The following is an 18,877-nucleotide window of genomic DNA, read 5'->3' as shown; positions in this document are numbered from 1 at the left end:
GACATCAAAGTCCAGCCGGCGTGCCTTCATCTCTCCGTGGCTAAGGAAGGGATGGAGAGTCAGAGGGAGGTGGGGGGAGGTGATCCTCCTAGGGTAGGGACTAGGGAGATTGAGTGGTGTTTGTGTGTGGGCGTGTGTGTTCCTCCTAGGGTAGGGAGATTGAGGAGTTGAGGGTGAGGGACGGGGGGTTGTGGGGCTGGTGGGGAGTGTTGTCAGGGGCCACGGACTCCTGCGGCTTGCTGTTACCCTGTTCTCATTACTTATGTTGAGTCATCCAGGATCCAGGAAGTGGATCCCTTGTTAAGGCCTGGGCACCATTAGTTCTCAGCAACAGGTTTGTGCAATTACCGACACAGCATACAGACACGGCTTAGGGTGAGGTGGATTGGGCATGGGTTGTTTAATGAAGAACTCTATGGAAACTTGTTAGAAACCGGATAAAAGAGTGTACATGCAGAGTTTATTTCCAAAACGCTACACTCTTAGAAAAAAAGGTGAAATAAACTCTGCATGTACACTCTTTTACCCGGTACACTCTTTTACCCGGTACACTCTTTTACCCGGTACACTCTTTTACCCGGTACACTCTTTTATTCTCTTTTAACTGGAAACTTTTTTATAAGAGTGTATATCCACCAATTTTCACATTTGTGTTTTTCATGAGAAATGAGTGCTTATGGCTACCTTTATGTATGTGTAAAATATTACTGTCCTCAGGTTTTTTATTCATAGATGTCAGATGTGTATTACAATCAATACATTGTTCTTTTGATGGAATGGAATGTTCGTATTCTGTATATTTAACATATAAATTTAACAGATAAATCTAGCCTTATGCTAGTGTTTTGGTTAGAGTTAGGTCTTGTCCCAAATGGCGCCCTATTCCCTATACCTTTTGACTAGAGCCCAAATCTCATATTACAGTATTGATACATGTCAGAGTCACGTGTATAGGTGGCAGGGAAGTCAGGCGCAGGAGAATCAAACTTAGTGGAATGGAGTTGTTTAATAACTTGAAAACAAACATAACTCCAAAACCATGAATACAATAAAACAAAGTGGGTACGAGGACCCGTCGCGCACCAATACAAACAACACGAATATTGAACAACAAATAATCTCTGACAAAGACATGACGGGAAACAGAGGGTTAAATACACAACAGGTAAAGAATGGGATTGAAACCAGGTGTGTAGGAAGACAAGACAAAACCAATGGAAAATGAAAAATGGATCAATGATGGCTAGAAGAGCGGTGACGTCGACCGCCGAGCACCGCCCGAACAAGGAGAGGCATCGACTTCGGCAGAAGTCGTGACAATACATTTTATATATACAGTGGGGAGAACAAGTATTTGATACACTGCCGATTTTGCAGATTTTCCTACTTACAAAGCATGTAGAGGTCTGTAATTTTTATCATAGGTACACTTCAACTGTGAGAGACGGAATCTAAAACAAAAATCCCGAAAATCACATTGTATGATTTTTAAGTAATTAATTAGCATTTTATTGCATGACATAAGTATTTGATACATCAGAAAAGCGAACTTAATATTTGGTACAGAATCCTCTTGTTTGCAATTACAGAGATCATACGTTTCCTGTAGTTCTTGACCAGGTTTGCACACACTGCAGCAGGATTTTGGCCCACTCCTCCATACAGACCTTCTCCAGATCCTTCAGGTTTCGCGGGCTGTCGCTGGGCAATACGGACTTTCAGCTCCCTCCAAAGATTTTCTATTGGGTTCAGGTCTGGAGACTGGCTAGGCCACTCCAGGACCTTGAGATACTTCTTACGGGACCACTCCTTAGTTGCCCTGGCTGTGTGTTTCGGGTCGTTGTCATGCTGGAAGACCCAGCCACGACCCATCATCAATGCTCTTACTGAGGGAAGGAGTTGTTGGCAAAGATCTCGCAATACATGGCCCCATCCATCTCCCCTCAATACGGTGCAGTCGTCCTGTCCCTTGCAGAAAGCATCCCCAAAGAATGATGTTTCCACCTCCATGCTTCACGGTTGGGATGTGTTTCTTGGGGTTGTACTCATCCTTCTTCTTCCTCCAAACACGGCGAGTGGAGTTTAGACCAAAAAGCTCTATTTTTGAATCATCAGACACATGACCTTTCTCCCATTCCTCCTCTGGATCATCCAGATGGTCATTGCAAACTTCAGACGGGCCTGGACATGCGCCTGCTTGAGCAGGGGGACCTTGTGTGCGCTGCAGATTTTAATCCATGACGGCGTAGCTGTGTTACTAAGGTTTTCTTTGAGACTGTGGTCCCAGCTCTCTTCAGGTCATTGACCAGGTCCTGCCGCTGTAGTTTCTGGGCTGATCCCTCACCTTCCTCATGATCATTGATGCCCCACGAGTGAGATCTTGCATGGAGCCCCAGACGAGGGTGTATGACATCATCTTGAACTTCTTCTATTTTCTTCTATTTTCTAATAATTGCACCAAAACAAGTTGTTGCCTTCTCACCAAGCTGCTTCCCTATTGTCCTGTAGCCCATCCCAGCCTTGTGCAGGTCTACAATTTTATCCCTGGATGTCCTTACACAGCTCTCTGGTCTTGGCCATTGTGGAGAGGTTGGAGTCTGTTTGGATTAGTGTGTGGACAGGTGTCTTTTATACAGGTAACGAGTTCAAACAGGTGCAGTTAATACAGGTAATGATGTGGAGAACAGGAGGGCTTCTTAAGAAAAACTAACAGGTCTGTGAGAGCCGGAATTCTTACTGGTTGGTAGGTTATCAAATACTTATGTCATGCAATAAAATGCAAATGAATTACTTAAAAATCATACAATGTGATTTTCTGGATTTTTGTTTTAGATTCCGTCTCTCACAGTTGAAGTGTACCTATGATAAAAATTACAGACCTCTACATGCTTTGTAAGTAGGAAAACCTGCAAAATCGGCAGTGTATCAAATACTTGTTCTCCCCACTGTATATACTTTTTTAAATATTGATGTCACAAATGTATAGTTTCTACAGTTCTTTTCGTCACATTTGACTGTGTAAATCCTTGCAGTGCTAGCTACTTTTTTCTCTGAGAGTGAGGCAGATTTAWCTTATTTTGGAACAAAATGTTATGGTTTAATTTCAGAGAGACAAACAATCTAGTGATAGGTTTCAAACAAATACATGTCTGTCATTTAACAACCCTATGCCACGATTAGATGGGGGGGAAACACACCAATCTCTTTCATATAATTTCAAAAAATAATTGTAAAAATAAAATCTGAAAATTGATATATAGCGTTTTGGAATGAAACTCTTCACATKTATCGTATATATACAGTACAAGATAATGTTATGTGGTGTGTAGTGTATTGTCAACCATCAGTGTCTTTCTGTAGAGGCCTCGCCATTTGGCTCATTTTTCTGTCATCTCTTTTTTCCCCTTTATAAAAATCAACGTTGAGTATTTGAAGCCGCTCAGGACCCTGTGACCAGACAAAAAGGCTTTCAACACAGAGACACTGAAACCCTGGCAATTGAAGTAAAATGCGATCATTAGTCCCCGAGACATTACGTTGTCGCTAATTAGGAAGAGCAACACATCGTCTTCCTCAAAGACTCCATTAGGCTACCGACTGAAGTCCCGTGCCTCTCTTCTTCCCTCCTCTCCCCTCCACTCCTTCCTCTCTTTGGCATCACACCAGGACAAAGAAACATGGATTCATTATGAGAAGAAGATAAGAAAGTGTCCCTTTCCACTGCATAACTTACCAGCACAAGTAGCTAGAGACAGCAGGACGTAGAGAGGAGAGAGGAGAGAGAGAGGAGGGGTACTTTAATACTGAAGCCAATCTTAATTGGTCACGTCCTAAGGCAGCTTGTATAATTAAGATGACAGTGCCTGGTTGTGGAGTGGACGGTCTCGAAGGTCTCGTCTCGTCCCTCCAGACATTTGTGACACGCTCCCCAGAGCTCTCATTACAACGATGGCCGACGATGGCTTTTATACCAGGGCCCCTGTCCCATTTGAAGGAGTGAGCGGATCCCCAGAGGCTTTAGTCTGTTGAAGCACTTTAAAGACATTCATGTCCAAGTACTAGTCTGTAAGGTTGTGTGCTATTTGTTTATTGTCGAATGATAGTTTTGTGGAAAGATCGTATGCCTTACTCAAGAATACTGTTGTCAGAGAGAGAGAGCTGTAAGTCAATGTCAATGGCTTTCAAGGAACATAAATGTAGTGATATACATCTGTTTTTCAATCAGTATTCTTGTATTGTCTCATTATGTGGCGTAAAAACTGGCAGTATGGTTTGTGATGTCGCTAATACAACCTACAGTATATCTAAAGCTGAACAGTATAGGATAGCAGCCTTTAAAACAGCCTTAAGGCACAGCTGTAGGCTAACACACACACACACACACACACACACACACACACACACACACACACACACACACCACACAACACACACACACACACACACACACCACACACACACACACACACACACACACACATACACACACACACACCAGATTCCCCACCTGCTACCCCAGATCTCCCTTGTGGGTTGCAGGTGTGGGGTTGGTCCTAGTATTAGAATAGACGGTGTGTGTGTGTGTCTCCTATGACAGGGCCAGACTCAGTGGGCATTGTGTGCAGCTGGTAGACATTCTCCAGTGTTCCTCTAAGGACTTCCAGTCTACTGCACTGACAGCTCTGACAGCTACAACGACATCCCTTAAGCATGCCATAATCTCTCTCCATCCCTTGATAATATGGGGTGTTGTGTGCGTCTGTGTGTGTGTGTGTGTGCGGGGGGGGGGGGGGTACGTTTGTGTGTTTGTGTGTGTGTACCTGTTTGTGTGTGTGGGAGTATATATATCATTTAGACACACACCTGCACATTTTTGTCAAGGCTTACTGAGGCATTGAAGCTATGCCAAAAGGATTCACACAACTGAACCTCAACCTAATTATTGAACAAGGCCCACATTACCCCCTTTGCCATCTCATGTTGTGTTTATATTTTTGTTCAGTATATATACACTACATGAACAAGAGTCAAATATGTATTTTTATCTGTTTTTTTTTTTATCTGATTTTATTAATTGCATGAGTTACTTCATGTGGAATAGAGTTCCATACAGTTATGGCTTTATGTAGTACTGTGCACCTCCCATAGTCCCATAGTGTTCTGGACTTGGGGACTGTGAAGAGACCTCTGATGGCATGTCTTGTGAGGTCTTGTGTCTGACCTGTGTGCTAATAGTTGAAACAGACAGCTAGGTGCATTCAACATGTCAGTACTTCTCACAAATACAAGTAGTGATGAAGTGAATCGCTACTCTACTTTAAGCCAAGAGAGCTTGACATGCATATGATTAATGTTAGCAGGGGATGAAAGCCATCACACATACGTTTTTWTCCAGCAGCAGATTATGACGATAATGTCAAAAGCTGCACTGAAACCTAACAAAACAGCTCCCACAAACGTTTTATTATTTTTTCTTAGCTAGTCATTTGTGTAAGTGCCATATATGTTGAATTCCCTTCCTTATAAGCATGCTTAAATTCTGCTGTTCATTTGTTTACTGTGAAATAGCATTATATTTAGTCAACACAATTTTTCCCAAAGGTTTACTAAGGGTTGGTAACAGGCTGATTGGTCGGCTGTTGGAATCAGTAAAGGGTGGTCCAAAGCGTTTAACTATCATTCTTCATATCATTTATATTAGTACAGTTTCTTCTTCTTTTTGTTCAGTTTAGTTACATGATTTCTCAATTTACAGTATGTTTGSCAATCGGCCAAGTAGCCAGACTTATTTGCAATTCAATTTGCCTCATCCCTCTCAACCATAACATTTTYTAATTCCTCATCAATCCATGTGGATTTAACAGTTTTTATATTCATTGTCTTATTGCTTGCAGTGTCTGGTTGCTCCACATTAAACACCACAGACCAGAAAATATTATTTACACCTTAAACAAAGGATTCACTATGAAACTTAATGTATGACGTCTTATACACTATATTAGGCCCAGCCTTTGGAACTTTGGTTTTCCTAGATATGGCTATTATATTAGGATCACTACATCCAATGCATTTGGATACTGTTTTAGAGCAGATATCTGCAGCATTAGTAAAGATGTAATCAATACATGTGGATGATTTAATTTCTGTGCTGTTTGTAAATACCTTGGTAGGCTGACTGACAGTTTGAAGATTTGTCTTGTCTTGAGTGGGAATTTTGATGAAAGCATTTTATATTTGAGATTCTTCAAAGTAGCCACCCTTTGCCTTGATGACAACTTTACACACTCTTGGTATTCTCTGAACCAGCTTCATGAGGTAGTCACCTGGAATGCTTTTCCAACAGTCTTAAAGGAGTTCCCTTATATGCTGAGCACTTGTTGTTTGCTCTTCCTTCACTATGCAGTCCGATTCATCCCAAACCATCTCAATTGGGTTGAGGTTGGGTGATTGTGGAGGCCAGGTCATCTGATGCAGCACTACATCACTTTCYTTCTTGGTCAAATAGCCCTTACACAGCCTGGAGATGTGTTTTGAGTCATTGTCCTGTTGAAAACAAATGATAGTCCCACTAAGCTCAAACCAGATGGGATGGCGTATTGCTGCAGAATACTATGGTAGCCATGCTGGTTAAGTGTGCGTGAATTCTAAATAAATCACTGACAGTGTCACCAGCAAAGTACCCCCAACACCATCTCAGCTCCTCCTCCATGCTTCACAGTGGGAACCACACATGCAGAGATCATTTGTTTTCCTACACTGTGTCTCACAAAGACACAGCGGTTGGAACCAAAAATGTCACATTTTGACTCATCAGAACAAAGGACAGATTTCCACCGGTCTAGTATCCATTGCTCGTGTTTCTTGGCCCAAACAAGTTTCTTCTTAGTTTTGGTGTCCTTTAGTAGTGGTTTCGTTGCAGGGATTCGACCATGAAGGCCTGATTCACGGAGTCTCCTCTGAACAGTTGATGTTGAGATGTGTCTGTTACTTGAACTCTGTGAAGCATTTATTTGGTCTGCAATCTGAAGTGCAGTTAACTGCCAATTTCTGAGGTTAGTAGCTCTAATGAACTTCTCCTCGGCAGCAGAGGTAACTCTGGGTCTTCCTTTCCTGTGGCGGTCCTCTTGAGAGCCAGTTTCATCATAGAGGTTGATGGTTTTTGCATCAGCACTTGAAGAAACTTTACAAGTTCTTGACTAACCTTCATGTCTCTAAGTAATGATGGACTGTCATTTTTCTTTGCTTATTTGAGCTGTTCTTGCCATAATATGGAATTGGTCTTTTACCAAATAGGGCTAGCTAACCTCTGTATGCCAATCCTACCTTGTCACAACACAACTGATTGGCTCAAACGCATTAAGAAGGAAATAAATTCCACAAATTAGCTTAACAAAGCACACCTGTTAATTGAAATGCATTACCTCATGAAGCTGGTTGAGAGAATGCCAAGAGTGTGCAAAGCTGTTGTCAAGGCAAAGGGTGGCTACTTTGAAGAATCCCAAATATAAAATATATATTTTTATTTATTTATTTATTTCACCTTTATTTAACCAGGTAGGCTAGTTGAGAACAAGTTCTCATTTACAACTGCGACCTGGCCAAGATAAAGCAAACCAGTGCAACACAAACAACAACTCAGAGTTGCATATGGAATAAACAAACATACAGTCAATAATACAATAGAATGCAAATGAGGTAGTGTATGCAAATGAGGTAGGATAACGGAGGTAATGCAATAAATAGGCCATAGTGGTGAAATAATTACAATAAAGCAATTAAACACTGGAGTGATAGATGTGCAGAAGATGAGTGTTCAAATAGAGATATCCGCGACGGCACAACCCAAGGCTTTGGGTTGTGCCGTGGCTGGTACGTTGGTGGTTGAAGATATCCCTCTAGTGGTGTGCTTTGGCAAAGTGGGTGGGGTTATATCCTGCCTGTTTGGCCCTGTCCAGGAGGTATCATCGGATGGGGCCACAGTGTCTCCTGACCCCTACTGTCTCAGCCTCCAGTATTTATGCTGCAGTAGTTTATGTATCGGGGGGCTAGGGTAAGTCTGTTAAGTCTGTGCTTCTCCTGTCTTATCCAGTGTCCTGTGTGAATTTAAGTATGCTCTCTCTAATTCTCTCTTTCTCTCTCTCAGAGGACCTGAGCCCTAGGACCATGCCTCAAGACTACCCGGCATGATGACTCCTTGCTGTCCCCAGTCCACCTGGCCGTGCTGCTGCTCCAGTTTCAACTGTTCTGCCTGCGGCTATGGAACCCTGACCTGTTCACCGGACGTGCTACCTGTCCCAGACCTGCTGTTTTCAACTCTCTAGAGACAGCAGGAGCGGTAGAGATACTCTCAATGATCGGCTATGAAAAGCCAACTGACATTTACTCCTGAGGTGCTGACTTGTTGCACCATCGACAACTACTGTAATTATTATTATCTGACCATGCTGGTCATTTAGGAACWTTTGAACATCTTGGCCATGTTCTGTTATAATCTCCACCCGGCACAGCCAGAAGAGGACTGGCCACCCCTCATAGCCTGGTTTCTCTCTAGGTTTCTTCCTAGGTTTTGGCCTTTCTAGGGAGTTTTTCCTAGCCACCGTGCTTCTACACCTGCATTGCTTGCTGTTTGGGGTTTTAGGCTGGGTTTCTGTACAGCACTTTGAGATATCAGCTGATGTAAGAAGGGCTATATAAATACATTTGATTTGATTTGATTTGAGCTACTGGAGTGCAAAGGAGCAAAATAAAWAAAATCGATAACAGTATGGGAATGAGGTAGTTGGATGGGCTAATTACAGGTGGGCTATGTACAGGTGCAGTGATCTATGAGCTGCTCTGACAGCTGGTGCTTAAAGCTAGTGAGGGAGATATGGGTCTCCAGCTTCAGTGATTTTTGCAGTTCGTTCCAGTCATTGGCAGCAGAGAACTGGAAGGAAAGGCGGCCGAAGGAGGAATTGGCTTTGGGGGTGACAAGTGAAATATACCTGCTGGAGCGCGTGCTACGGGTGGGTGCTGCTATGGTGACCAGTGAGCTGAGATAAGGCGGGGCTTTACCTAGCAAAGACTTATAGATGACCTGGAGCCAGTGGGTTTGGCGAGGGCCAGCCAACAAGAGCATACAGGTCGCAATGGTGGGTAGTATATGGGGCTTTGGTGACAAAACGGATGGCACTGTGATGGACTGCATCCAATTTGCTGAGTAGAGTGTTGGAGGCTATTTTGTAAATGACATCGCCGAAGTCAAGGATCGGTAGGATAGTCAGTTATACGAGGGTATGTTTGGCAGCATGAGTGAAGGATGCTTTGTTGTGAAATAGGAAGCTGATTCTAGATTTAATTTGGGATTGGAGATGCTTAATGTGAGTCTGGAAGGAGAGTTAACAGTCTAACCAGACACCTAGGTATTTGTAGTTGTCCACATATTCTAAGTCAGAACCGTCCAGAGTAGTGATGCTGGGCGGGCGTGCAGGTGTGGGCAGCGATCGGTTGAAGAGCATGCATTTAGTTTTACAGCGTTTAAGAGCAGTTGGAGATTTCTTTAACACTTTATTGTTTACTACATGATTCCATATGTGTTATTTCATAGTTTGATGTCATCACTATTATTCTACAATGTAGAAAATAGTAAAAATAAAGAAAAACCCTTGAATGAGTAGGTGTGTCCAAATTTCTGACTAGTACTGTATATACAGTATATTCGGAAAGTACTCAGACCCCTTCACTTTTTCCACATTTTGTTACGTTAGTCTTTTTCTAAAATTGATTTTTTTAAATCCCCCTCATCAATCTACACTCAATACCCCATAATTACAAAGCAAAAACAAGTTTTGAGAATTTTTTCAAATGTATAATTTTTTGTTGTTGAAATATTGTTGAAATATACATTTACATAAGTATTCAAACCCTTTACTCATCACTTTGTTGAAGCACCTTTAGCAGCGATTATAGCCTCGAGTCTTCTTGGGTATGATGCTACAAGCTTGGCACACCTGTTTTTGGGGAGTTTCTCCCATTAATCTCTGCAGATCCTCTCGAGCTCTGTCAAATTGGATGGGTAGTGTCGCTGCACAGCTATTTTCAGGTCTCTCCAGAGATGTTCGATCGGGTTCAAGTCCGGGCTCTGGCTGGGCCACTGAAAGACATTTTGAGACTTGTCCCAAAGCAACTCCCGCGTTGTCTTGGCTGTGTGCTTAGGTTCGTTGTCCTGTTGGAAGGTGAACCTTCGCCCAAGTCTGTGGTCCTGAGCGCTCTAGAGCAGGTTTTTGTCAAGGATCTCTCTGTACTTTGCTCCGTTCATCTTTCCCTTGATCTTGACTAGTCTCCCAGTCCCTGCTGCTGAAAAACATCCCCACAACATGATGCTGCCACCACCATGCTTCACCGTAGGGATGGTGSCAGGTTTTCTCCAGACGTGATGCTTGATATTCAGGCCAGAGTTCAATCTTGGTTTCATCAAACCAGAGAATCTTGTTTCTCATGGTCTGAGAGTCTTTAGGTGTCTTTTCGCAAACTCCAAGCGGGCTGTCATGTGCCTTTTACTGAGGAGTGGCTTCCGTCTGGCCACTCTACCATAAAGGCCTGATTGGTGGAGTGATGCATAGAGGGTTGTCCTTCTGCAAGGTTTTCCCATCTCCACAAAGGAACTCTGAAGCTCTATCAGGGTGACCATCGGGTTCTTGGTCACCTCCCTGACCAAGGCTCTTCTCCCCTGATTGCTCMGTTTGGCCGGGAGGCCAGCACTAGGAAGAGTCTTGGTGGTTTCAAACTTCTTCCAGTTAAGAAGGATKGAGGCCACTGTGTTCTTGGGGACCTTCAATGCTGCAGAAATTTGTTGGTACCCTTTTCCAGATCTGTGCCTCCACACATTCCTGTCTCGGTGATCTACAGACAATTCCTTTGACCTCATGGCTTAGTTTTTGCTCTGACATAACTGTCAACTGTGGGACATTATATAGACAGGTGTGTGCCTTTCCAAATCATGTCCAATCAATTGAATTTACCACAGGTGGACTCCAATCAAGTTGTAGAAACATCTGAAGGATGATCAATGAAAACAGGATGCACCTGATCTCAATTTCGAGTCTCATAACAAAGGTCTGAATACTTACGTAAATAATCTATTTCTGTGTAGTTTTTTTAATAACTTTGCACAAATTTTTWAAAACCTGTTTTCGCTTTGTGATAGTGGGTTATTGTGTGTTGACAGATGAAGTACAATTTGTATTTAATCCATTTTAGAATAGGGCTGTAATATAATACAATTTGGAAAAAGTCAAGGGGTCTGAATACTTTCTTGAATGTACTGTATATATATTTTATTATATATTTTTACACATATTTAACCCCTTATTTTTGTTGGCACAAAACTACCTCTGTACTTCCATTCATTTGTATAGGTTACCCTTAGATGAGTCCAGATGAGAGCAAAAAGGAGAACACCATCGTGTTTGTATTGTATTTATTATGGATCCCCAATAGCTGCTTCCAAGGCAACAGGTACTCTTCCTGGGGTCCAGCAAAATTAAGGCAGTACTACATTTTTTTTTTTATATTACAATATTTTGGTCACCTCCCTGACCAAGGCCCTTCTCCCCTGACTGCGCAGTTTGGCCGGGARGCCAGCTCTAGGAAGAGCAACAGATTTCACAACATATTAAGTGTGTACCCTCAGGCCCCTACTCTACTAACACATATCCACGATACAAAATCMATGTGTATGTCTGTATATAGTGCGTATGTTATCGTGTGTTTGTATGCATGTGTCAGTGCCTATGTTTGTGTTGCTTCACAGTCGCCGCTGGTCCATAATGTGTATTTTTATCTGTTTTTTAAATMAAATTTTACTGATTGCATGAGTTACTTTATGTGGAATAGAGTTCCATGTAGTCATGGCTCTATGTAGTACTGTGCACCTCCCATAGTCTGTTCTGGACTCAGTGCATTCAACATGTCAATACCTCTCACAAATAGAAGTTGTGTTCATGAGAGTCTCCCCTCTCTATAGAGCGGTCATATTAGTTTTTAGGCCAAACCGTCGTTTTCCAGGATGTCTCCCGGTCTGACAAACAGCGCTGTAGCTCTGCAACTTTCCAACGCAGCTGCGGAAGAGCCACATACGGAAGCCGGATGCGGTGGATTGAGAAAACTGATCTCTCTAGCTTAAACTGACAGATGGAGATGGAGCCACAATGGGAAGCTAACAAGGTGTCTGAGTCTAATGTGGGAGCCTGAGATGAATGTGTAATGGTGTAATGGTGTGGCAAGGAGCCAGTTGACCTCCCTCTGTGGCTCATTTAGCACACATTTAAGACCTGAAAACAAAGTCACCATAAATAATAGAACAGGTTGCTGAATCAAAGAGAACAAGGAGAGGACGAGCCTAGAATTGTTTGATTGTTGTGTTCACAGGAAAGAGGAAAGAGAAGCGTTTTTTTTAGATGCATAGGGTAGGTTGAGGGTAATATGTGGTGATAGCGCTGGAAGTTGTAAAGTTACAGTAGGTGTCTGTTAGTGAGCATTTCTCCTTTGCCAAGATAATCCATCCACGTGACAGGTGTGGCATATTAAGAAGCTGATTTAACAGCATGATCATTATACAGGTGCACCTTGTGCTGGGGAAAATAAACGGCCACTCTAAAATGTGCAGTTTTGTCATGCAACACAATGCCACAGATGTCTCAAGTTTTGAGGGAGTATGCAATTGGCATGCTGACTGCAGCAATGTCCATCATAGCTGTTGCCAGAGAATTTAATGTTAATTTCTCTACCATGAGCCAATCTCGYTTCAGAGAATTTAGCAGTACATCCAACCGGCCTCAGAACCGTAGACCATGTGTAACTATGCCAGCCCAGGACCTCTACATCCGGCTTCTTCACCTGCGGGATTGTATGAGACCAGCCACCCGGACAGCTGATGAAACTGTGGATTTGCACAACCAAATAATTTCTGCACAAACTGTCAGAAACCGCCTCTGGTMAGCTCATCTGCATGCTAGTCATCCTCACCAGAGTCTTTACCTGACTGCAGTTCGGCGTAGTAACCGACTTCAGTGGGCAAGTGCTCAACTTCGATTGCCACTGGCACGCTGGAGAAGTGTGCTCTTCACGGATGAATCCCGGTTTCAACTGTACCTGGCAGATGGCAGACACTGTGTATGGCGTCGTGTGGGCGAGCGGTTTGTCTATGTGAACGTTGTGAACAGAGTGACCCATAGTGGTGGTGGGGTTATGGTATGGGCAGTCATAAGCTACGGACATTGCACACAATTGCGTTTTATCGATTGGCAATTTGAATGCACAGAGATACCGTGATGAGATCCTGAGGCCCATTGTCGTGCCATTYATCCGCCGCCATCACCTCATGTTTCAGCATGATAATGCACGGCCCCATGTCGCAAGGATCTGTACACAATTCCTGGAAGCTGAAAATGTCCCAGTTCTTCCATGGCCTGCATAGTCAGCAGACATGTCACCCATCGAGCACATTTGGGATGCCCTGGATCGAGGTGTACGACAGCGTGTTCCAGTTCCCGCMAATATCCAGCAACTTCGCACAGCCATTGATGAGGAGAGGGACAACGTTCCACAGGCCACAATCAACAGCCTGATCAACTGTAAGCGAAGGAGAYACTGACTGATTTTCCAATCCACGCATCTACCTTTTTTCTTTTTCCCCCTACCTTTTTTAAGGTATCTGTGACCAACAGATGCATATCTGTATTCCCAGTCATGTGAAATCCATAGATTAGGGCCTAATGAATTTATTTCAATTGACTGAATTCCTTATATGAACTATAACTCATCATAATCTTTGAAATTGTTGCATGTTGCATTTATGTTTTTGTTCAGTGTGTAATATAGGATTATTATAGACATATGTCCTCTGGTAGTGTCCCTCAGTTATTGACAACTTCTAGAAGATTAGATCAATATCAGGTGAATATGCTGTAGGATATCAGGTGAATATGCTGTGTCACCCAGATCCAGGACAACGCTTATGACTCTGACTGAGGCTGTTGTGTCTCTGATTGGTTAGATAAAGGCTGGTACCCTGGAGTGGTGATGTTTGAGGAGATTCCCTGGTTGTTTGGTTAATAATGCAGAAGACTGGAGGCGACGGTTAGAAGACATCAATCAGACGTCCTGAGACAGACACAGCGAGAAGCTAGGGGGTTTACCTGTAGTGTGTGTGTGTGTGTTGTGTGTGTGTGTGTGTGTGTTGTGTGTGTGGTGTGTGTGTGTGTGTGTGTGTGTGTGTGTGTGTGTGTGTGTGTGTGTGTGTGTGTGTGGTGTGTGTGTGTGTGTAGCTCGGGGGGCTTACCTATAGCTACCACTCGTGTATGGAGGCTGTAGTCAAGTGATATTACCATGGTGTGCTGAGATGAGTGATATTACCATGGTGTGCTGAGATGAGTGATATTACCATGGTGTGCTTGAGATGAGTGATATTACCGTGGTGTGCTGAGATGAGTGATATTACCGTGGTTTGCTGAGATGAGTGATATTACCATGGTGTGCTGAGATGAGTGATATTACCATGGTGTGCTGAGATGAGTGATTTTACCGTGGTGTGCTGAGATGAGTGATTTTTACCTGGTGTGCTGAGATGAGTGATTTTACCATGGTGTGCTGAGATGAGTGATATTACCATGGTGTGCTGAGATGATGATATTACCGTGGTGTGCTGAGATGAGTGATTTTACCCGTGGTGTGCTGAGATGAGTGATATTACCATGGTGTGCTGAGATGAGTGATATTACCATGGTGTGCTGAGATGAGTGATTTTACCGTGGTGTGGCTGAATGATATTTTACCATGGTGTGCTGAGATGAGTGATTTTACCATGGTGTGCTGAGATGAGTGATATTACCATGATGTGCTGAGATGAGTGATTTTACTGTGGTGTGCTGAGATGAGTGATTTTACTGTGGTGTGCTGAGATGAGTGATATTACCATGGTGTGCTGAGATGAGTGATTTYACCGTGGTGTGCTGAGATTTATTGCCGCCTTAAGGGTGAACACTTCTCTGTCATTTTTATGACGCTGTCTTCGTCTTGGTTTTCTCCCTGGCTAGTTTGGGATAACATTTGTTTCTGTTTCTGCTCAGGGCTGTTTGTGTTGGTGATAGTCGTGTGTTGTTCATATCCCAATGAGACTAACCAGTTATAGTTCAGAAAGGGAACAACTTGGTGTTTGTCTGAGCTGGGATGATTTCATTTGAAGTTCAGCATAAGGAGTTAACATTGAGGGAGTTGAAACATCTGTGTAAATGTATAGACTTTGAACCAAGCTGTGATCACAAAGTCATAATTGTGAATTCCAGTCCCACTTCTACATGCTAATTGAGCACTCATAACAGGTTCACAACAAAAGTCTGATTCTAGACAAGACATCAAACTACATCTTTTGTGGGTACACATTTTCAATCTCCTTTTTAATGTGATTAAGGATGCATTTGGAAGTCTGTGCCGTGCCTTTCATCATGGCCGCCAAGCCTGAAAAAACACAGGTGAGCTCAGAGCTGTTCAGAGAGAGACCCTTTGTTAGTGGTACTCAAGATCCTGGCACACACTGCCGCGGGACATTTACCAATCCTGATCAAATAGGATTGCCTGTGCGTTATTTTCACTTGACACTTGGAGAGCTTGAGGGCTGCTGGTCAGAAAAGCATAAGTGATAGAATGAGAGAGGGAGAGAGAGGGTGAAAGAGAGAGGCAAAGGTAAAGAGAAATAAAGGGATAGAGAGGATCTCTCATCTGTCAGTTTTCTCGTGTTAACTTTGAAAGTGATGCATCTTCATTTGATGAGGAAAAAGAAAAGAGAAACGTCAATTAATTAAACCAACAGAAAACACCTAATTTACCTCACCAACATCTGTCCATTTGTTAAGTCTGTTTACGTTGACTAGTTCAACAAGGAAAACATAAAACAAGCTTCACAGAGGCTGCTCAATCCCACCCCCTGCTTTCTTTCTCTCTCTTTCAATCTCTCTGAGGTCTTGACGTTTGTAGACAGGTCTTGCAGCACTGCATCCATTTTGTTACTTCATGAATATTTAATCAGGCCCTGCCAAATTAGCCCATGTATAATTTAGTGGCGGCATGTTGTTGTCTACCAATATGGCGTCTCCGCCGCCATTACGGAGTCATCAGTATTTATAACAAGTATTAGTCTTCCCTCTCTCTCGGTTGGTGCAGAGATACGTGGTGGCGAGGATGTACCGATCATCAGTCAGCCGTTTGTTTTCCGACCCCGCTGTCTTCACGGAGACAAAGGGACAAATCATTAAGTTAGCATAGACAGTGACACGCCATACCTCTTTCGTCCAATCAGGACTGYCGGATGGATTGGTGACTCTTCACAGCCTTAATGTAGTTAGGCCTTTACATTATAGTGATACAGGGAGGTGGGTGGTATCATATGTGCCTTGTTAACTTTTGATGTAAAAATGGATGCCTGTTCCTTATAATTGTGGCATATCATAACAGAGAAATTAATCAAAATCAGTTGATTGGTATATTGTGAATGTAATCATGTATTCATCCCCACAGGTGTCTGAAATGTGCTGAAGCATCATGCTAGAAGAGCTGCCTCACCAACCTGGACATCAAGTCCTTCATCCCCAACATCTCAAACAAGGCAAGAAACCTATTTCTCGCTGGGTCTTGATGATAATGTACATACAGTAATAGGTATACATTGACATTGTATACCTGCGTGCAGAGGTTGTGTAGTGGTAACATTCCCCAGCATAGTCACATATGCGACTCCCAACCGTTCCCACTGTTTCTCTCCCAAGTGACTGTCTCTGATTTACAGTCTGTGTCAAAACACCTACAAATATATATATATACAGCCATTGTATACCGTCAAACTCAAAGACATTGCATGAATGTTGATTTGGACATTCATTCTGAACTACTTATTATACTATATAAGTTGAACCGTTACCCTTTCTTCAGCTCACTATGTTGCTTCAATATCAATATGTGTCTGTGTTTGTATGCGTCAAACTACTATGGAGTGTCCAAGGCCATCCTATCGGACAACTTCGTGAGGCTGAGGTGTGGGATGGTGGTCCCCACGTAGGAGCTCTGTGTGGGGGGCTGCAACCTCTTCACCTCCGAGGAAGGACCCATCAACATTGGGGGCCTGCAGCAGTTTGCTGTTGAGGTGATGTACTGCATTTTGGCAAGAGAGATGCATACTTTTGACCTCAGTATTGAACTGCAAAAAAAATTGAAAGATAACACATTTGCACATTTTTGTTCTAGCCCAGAACTTTGTAGGCTGAAATCCAGAGCTATTTAGCATGAAAAGGAGTGGACTGTTGGCACAAACATACTGGTACCCAGGCTAAGAACTTTCAGCTACACAATTGCACTACAATCTGTGAAGCGTTGCCAGGTTGTTGCTGTAAATGACAATGTATTCTCAGTCAACTCACCTGGTAAACTATAGGAATAAATGAAGTAAAATTGTACCGATGGTCCTGATATAACAACCACTGCTCCCTGTCCTGTACTGTTGTAGTCGGGAAAAAAGCACTCAGTCAATCTCTCCCCCATCTGCTTCCTTTCTCTCTTCCCTGTCCTCCCTCCTCCCTCTCTTCCCTGTCCCCCTTCCTCCTCTCCCCAGTCCCGCTCCTTCCTTCTCGGGGTTGTAAAGCGCGTGTCTCCGTCAGAGTGACAGCTCCTCTCTTCCTAAATGCTAAAGGTCACAGATGTTTATCAAACAGATGATTAGATAACCCCTTCTGAGAGGGCCATCACTATCCTGCCTCCACAAACGCACGCACATGCACCCATATAAACACACACACACRCGCGYGCGTGCGTGCGCACACGTACACACAGACCTAAACACAAACACACTCTCACTCTCTCTCTCTCCCTCCCTCTCTTTCCCTCTCTCTCTCTAACACACACACTCATAAACACACACACATAATACACGCACACACACAAACACACACACTCGCTCCTCAGGTTAGTCCTCCAATACAGGAGAAAAGGGCATTGCCTCGATTGAAGTCAGTTGGAAACAAGGGGCTTCTGTGAGCACCAAATCCCATTAGTTGTCACAGGACATCCCAGTCTGCCCAGGTAAACAGTGAGTGAGAGAGTGGGATGCCTACAGTACACAGGGATTCCTATACAGTAGGTACAGGAGAAAGAGTAAAGTTAATATCCAACATTCTGAAAATACACTATATATACAAAAGTATTTGGACACCCCTTCAAATGAGTGAATTCAGACATTTCAGCCACATCCGTTGCTGACAGGTGTATAAAATCAAGCACACAGCCATGCGATCTCCATAGACAAACATTGGCAGTAGAATGGCCTTACTGAAAAGCTTCAGTGACTTTCAACGTAGAACTGTCATAGGATACCACCTTCCAACAAGTCAGTTCGCCAAATGTCTGACCTGCTAGAGCTACCCCGGTCAATTGTAAGTGCTGTTATTGTGAAGTGGAAACGTCTAGGAGCAACAACGGCTCAGCCGCGAAGTGTGGAAGAATTGACTGGCCTGCACAGAGCCCTGACCTCAACCGCATCCAACACCTTTTGGGATGAATTAGAATGCCAACTGCAAGCCAGGCCTAATCGGCCAACACCAGAGCCCGACCTCACTAATGCTCTTGTGGCTGAATGGAAGCAAGTCCCCGCAGCAATGTTGCAACATCTAGTGGAAAGCCTTCCCAGAAGAGTGGAGGCTGTTATAGCAGCAAAGGGCGGACCAACTCCATATTAATATCAATGATTTTGGAATTAGATGTTTGACGAGCAGGTGTCCACATACTTTTGGTCATGTAGTGTATTTCATTTAGCCGATCTTACTTGTCCGATATCCAGGCTATTCAGCTCACATTC

At 43.3% G+C, this 18,877-nt stretch overlaps 1 pseudogene; it reads left to right on the top strand.

Annotated features, from left to right (window-relative positions):
• Positions 1-18,877, top strand: part of LOC111979058 (dihydropyrimidine dehydrogenase [NADP(+)]-like) — a 184,137-nt pseudogene that overhangs the window by 15,988 nt on the left and 149,272 nt on the right.

The sequence above is a fragment of the Salvelinus sp. IW2-2015 genome, linkage group LG19 (assembly GCF_002910315.2).
Source record: "Salvelinus sp. IW2-2015 linkage group LG19, ASM291031v2, whole genome shotgun sequence".
NCBI classification, from domain to species: domain Eukaryota; kingdom Metazoa; phylum Chordata; class Actinopteri; order Salmoniformes; family Salmonidae; genus Salvelinus; species Salvelinus sp. IW2-2015.
Note: the sequence above shows the minus strand (reverse complement) of the source record. Positions and strands in the feature narration are given on the sequence as shown.